The sequence below is a fragment of the Pyrus communis genome, chromosome 15 (genome assembly GCF_963583255.1).
Source record: "Pyrus communis chromosome 15, drPyrComm1.1, whole genome shotgun sequence".
Lineage (NCBI taxonomy): Eukaryota > Viridiplantae > Streptophyta > Magnoliopsida > Rosales > Rosaceae > Pyrus > Pyrus communis.
Window position 1 is genome coordinate 18,423,106 of NC_084817.1, and position 6,000 is coordinate 18,429,105.

Sequence of the window (6,000 nt, forward strand, 5' to 3'; positions counted from 1 at the left end):
TTTTTTTTGGATAATGTGGTTGTGCTACTCTTGGGTTTTGTTGTTGTTGGTAATCCTGAACATATCCCTTAAATGGTAATCCTGAACATATCCCTTAAATTGATTAGTGCACTACATGTTTTGGTACTGAGAATTGTATCGTGTGCTTAAACTTCGTTATGTTATGTTTTAGTTGATAATTCTTGTATATTTCTGGTTGTGGTGGTGGTTATTTATTTGTTGAACGCAGTTGATATATCAATTTCTTTTGTTTAATGAAACTGGCATATCATTCATTTTACATCCTTTGTCTTTGCCATGACTAAATTGGGGAGAAAAATAGAATTTAAAATTTTGTGTTGTGTTGCAATCATATACAATATGCTATACAATTTACTTTCTTGCAATTGGTTTAACCATGATAACTTTTCACTTGTTCTTTGTTAAGAGTACTTCTTTGCAAAATTCATCATTTGTGTTCTCTTGAGTGAGGTTAAGTGAATTTAGATATAGTGTTTGGGTTATTTTGTCAAGAAAAGCCAAATGGGGAGATTGTGAAGTCTAGTTTTAATGTTTTGGCTTTCCTGGTCAAATGTTGTAAATTGAACTACACATGTTCTAGTTAGATTTTGGGTTAAATTACTACTTTTGGGATCATGCTGCTGGAAATATCACTTTAAGAGCTTAACTTCTCATATCAAAAGTTTGTTTATAGATATGCACTTCATGTCATTATTTTCAGTACATTCTGTCTAGTGGTTCTGTCTCGTCAAAACTTCTTACTACTTTCACGCGAACTGGGCACCCACTTTAAGACAATCCACATGGGCCATTAGACAACTTTTTTTCTAAGAGCTTTTTTTTTTTTTTTTTTTTTTTTTTTTTAACCCTAGATCTTTTCTGATTGCCTTTGCACATGACACATGGCCTTTTCATCCCCTCTCTTTGTCTAAAACATCAGCCCACTATAAAAGCACAATCTAGGGTTTCATTTTAGATTGGCTAGAAGATTTATATTTTCTAATAAGGATTGTTTTTAGTTGTGAGCTACCCCTTAGTTTTTACTTGAAGACTCTAGCCACAAAATTACACTCATGCACTAAGTAGCCACATCATTGCATATTAGGGTAGCATTGATTTTGTGATTTTGATCTTTGTTTTAGGTCAAGTTTTTCTAAGTTTCAAATCTTTGAACTGACCTCTTTTTGGATTCGTTTCAGTTCCATCTTTTAAGTATTTGATAGGTGAAACTGACTAGACATTGAATACAGATTTGCATCAACTTCATCATAACATCATTTGCATAAGTTGAATAGATTTCAGTGCCACAAAGTGATGAGCTCAGGAGGAGTTGCCACTTCGTGTAGACCGAAGGAATTCATCTCGTGAAAGGCAACGTTGCACAAAGGTACAAGCTACTCCATAGATTAGGATTTAGGAATTAAGCTTGTGTGGTTACTTTGTAAGAATCTTGATTTCACTAACAGATTGGACTTAGTGGAAAGTCTCCGGTTTTTCAATCCAGAGGTGGGTTTTTTCCGGCCAAAAACATCTTATGCAATTTATCGTTTTACTAGTTTACTCATCTTCCTTTTGCTTGTGATATATGCTCATCATTATCCACAAATAGATAAGTCATTGCAACTAAACTTGTTAGTATTAAAATGTGCACTAAACTGTATCTTAGTTAACTAGGAACTTTTTAGTAAACTGAACTTTAATTTGACTTCTTATATTGTGAGTAAACTAACATATCTGAGCTTAGTTGGTAAGTGTTGCTAACTAGTTAGTCAAGCATGCATATAGATTTTAAATTGTAGGTTATTCCACTTGGTACCAATTTGAATTGAGAATTATTTTAGAACTTTATCATAGTAGGCAACATCGCAACAAATTCGTAGCACTATTTAGAATATTTTTTTTTTCCGGTGCATAATACATTAAAGTAAAAAAAATAAAATATTAGTAATAAATTAATTTACATCGTAAAAATATTCTAAAAGTTGATACAGACTCATTAAGACACTTCCTACATATCTTAGGCTATAAATCATTATTTTGGTGTTTTAAAAAAATAATCTAGTTTCCCCAAACTTGAATTTCAATACGTAGGATTAATGGTCATTTGCTACTACAGTCTAGTAATATTCATTTTCACTGGTAAATAAGATGTCCTATGTTCAATTTTCGCCAAATACGAATTTGAACCATATTATTGCTAGCCCATTTTAAGGCTAAGTCTACCTCCTTCCTTTAGTGTAGATAATATTATTTATTAAAAAAAAAAAAGTAGGACTAACTATATCATAACTTAATTAAACTTCCTCGCCCCTATAACGCTTCTTTCAATTCTAACTTTTTATACTTGATTAAAAATTATTTTAGGACTTTTTCATAGTAAAAAAATCGCAACAAGTTCATAGCACTTTTCAGAATATTTTTCCGACATGCAGAACGTATTTATTATCAATTTTTATGAAAAACAAAAGAAAGTATTAATAATAAATCCATTATATGTCGAAAACTTTCCTGAAAGTTGCTACGGACTCGTTGAGACGTTTTTCACTTCTCTAAAGCTCTAAATTAATCATGATTTTGGTGTGTAAATATTAATATATTTCCCAAAACTCGAATTTCAAAATATAGGACTAAGGGCTGGTTTGGTATTGCTGTGCTTTGAAAAAAAACTACTTCTGCTGTGCTGTGAGAATAAGCAGTTGTGAAATAAAGCAACAAAGTGTTTGGTAAACTTTTTTGTAAAAGTGCTTTTGAAAAAAAAAATAGTATTATAGTGTTTGATTAACTTTTATGTAAAACAGATGTGAAAAAAAGCTGGTTTTTCAAAGCTGGGTTTTACAGCTTTGTGTTTTTGGTTTTTTTTCATCCAAAACTGTGAAAAAAAGTTGAAGCTGAATGTTTACTAAACATAAAAGCTTTTTTTGATAGCCATTTTTTTCAGAATCACCTCAGTACCAAACTAGGGCTAAGTGTTTCGTAACTTAATTTATAAACTTCCTTGCCCTGTAACGCTTCTTTCAATTCCATTTTTTTTTACTTGATTAAAATTATTTTAGGAATTTATCATAGTAGACAATATCGCAACGAATTCTTAGCACTTTTCAAAATATTTTCCCGGCGTATTATGTATTTATTGTGTAAAAAGAAGGTAAATATCAATATTAAGCTCATGCATCGGAAAAATATTCTGAAAGTTGCTATGGAAAAATTAGGATTGAAAGAAGCGTTGTAGGGCGATTAAGTTTAATTAAGTTACGAAACAGTTAGTCCTACGTTCTGAAATTCGAGTTTGGTGAACTAGATTAAATTTTTAAAACACCAAAATCATGATTTAGAGCCTTAGAGATATAGATAATGTCCCAACGAGTTTGTATCAAATTCTAAAATAAATTTTTTATTTGTGAAAAATTTGGTGTGACCAAGTAAAATCAATGATCAGAACTGTTCAATTTATAAATCTTCATTTGAAGATCAATCCTACAATAAATCATTCGAATTGGAGATCGTTTAATCATCAAAATATATCAAATAAATGAACGGTTCATCATTAATATTTTACTTAGTACTTACACTGTTGAATTTTTTTTTATACATTTGAATGACTCAATGATCTTCAATTGAAATGATATTTTGGAGGAGTGATCTTCAAATGAAGATTAAGAAATTTAATGGTTCCAATTATGAAACTTGTACTATCAAGATACATTATTTGCAAGAAGGGAATGAGCCCTGACAGGAAATGCAAGTATTATCCTTTTAGAATTCTCTCTAAAATTTTAGTCGAAATTTTCTAGGGGGCTCCTAAAGTAACTTTATAGTCTTTTAGATAAATTTTGACTTAAAAATAGAAAGCATGGTCGGAGATGCACCCCTACCTTCATTTTTATTTGTTATTAGTTATTTTTATTTCTTGAAACGTAATTTTTCATTAATAGTGCATAACACTGAGTGGTATGGAAAATGAATGACTAAGATTAAAAATGAAATATCTAATAGTTGTGGAAATCCAATCTATAGACTCTATAGACTAAAACATTGAAACCACACCCTTTAAAATGTGAATGAGTACCGCTATACGTACGGTGAAATTAGTCAATTATAACAGTTTAGTTCACGAGAAAATCTGCCAAAATAAAAGTTCAAGAAAAAAATCATACGTCGATAGAAGAGAGGGGCAAATTACTATAAAAAGAAAAAGAAAAAAAGAAAGGAGAATTCTCAGACGAAAGAGAAACCGGGAGAGAATGAGAGAAGCTTTACGCGGGATTTAGAGTACACGTGAAACACTGGCCGGCAATACACATGACATTGCCCCACGAATGAGACCGAGATTTTGCACTTCTGGGTCACGCACTCACAACTCAAAATACACATGGAGGGAGGTGGAGACCTCTCAATCATGCAGTTTTTCCTAGTTCTTGCAGAACAACTCAATAGTGTTCAACAAGCTTTTTGACTTTGTTTACATAATGATATTACATACATAGAGTTCACGAGGATTTCATCGAAAAGAATCTTATTGCGTCATTTAGATATTGTACATACAATAATTACATTACCATATCATCGAGAATTCTCTGCAAATGTGAAGATGTCAAAGAGTCTTCTTACTTCCCAAACGAATATTCCTATATTTGTGTACATAATTTTAATCGAGAAGGTTCCATGAGTCGAGTCTTTCCAAATGTATTTATCATCGTCGAAATTAATAAAATCGAGTATTTCCAAATGTATCTATCATCGTTGAAATCAATAAGGCCCATCCCTGTCTTACTACGGCTACTAGAACGAAGTTAGCCGGGGGCATCTTCCTCGAGTCCTATCATAATCGTGCACTTGACAAAAGAGCTTCACAATTGACATTGCCCTAATTCACTCACGCGATATTGCTAAAACGGGCTTCCATCTACAGGACGATTTGTCTCATTTAGATATTCACGACCAAAAAGTACTGAATTCTGCTCTGAAAGGAGTAGGAAGACTGTAATACCATTCGATTACAAGACATATTGTCTCGTTTTCAAGAAGAATGTAGTAGACCCTCCTACTTGTGCACATGATCCTTGAGTGATGGTAATTTTAACTTTCTTTTTAAGGATATCTACTGTATTTCTCAACTGACATGACATCATCTAAGTTTGGTAATATGCTTCAAGTATCTTATGCTTAAAACCATGAGTTTTGACATAAGGGACTTGAACTCAAATTAAAGCCCAAAATACATCATCCCGCACAGGATTAAACCCACCTGTGTTCAAATAATTGGATAATGCGTTTCAAATCCTTCGCACACTGGGGACGTCATCTCGATCCGACCGTTGATAACATTATCTCCTACACCCACGCAACCAAGGGCCGGATTTCAAAATTTCAAAAACCAACCTTTCCTAATCAAACCATAAGCAGCTGAATCGCGGAAGTCTAAAATACCAAGGACATTTTTTAAAAAATCTTTATTAAATAAGGATTAGAACGATAAAAATATTCTTAATTTTTATTTGATAAAAATTAAGGATATTTTTATCGTTTTATCTTTATTTAACATAATTTCTCACAAAATAATTCAAATAATTAATGATAAACAAACATATACTACTTCTATTAATTTCAAATCAAATCAAATTAACTTAACCACTACGTGCCTGTACAACGGGTGGTTATATCTTAGGAGAGAGGATCCTCGCTGGATTCTTTTTGTAAGGATTCCGGGGATCCTCAAATCACATTCGTTAATTGTACATCATGAGTTCATAAATCATTGTAAATTTTTTTATTTAAAATTAAATATAAAAAATATCTGATAAAAACTAACCACACGATATATAATGAACAAATATAATTAAAAGATTCTCGTAATTCTCACAAAAATAATCCGACCAGAATCTCTTTCATATCTTTGTACGCGGTACAAGTTTTCAAATATTTTTGCGTATAAATAAAACCCGACCCACATTAATCCTTTCGTTTTAAGAAAAAGAATAAAAAAAGGGAAATTAGAAAAAA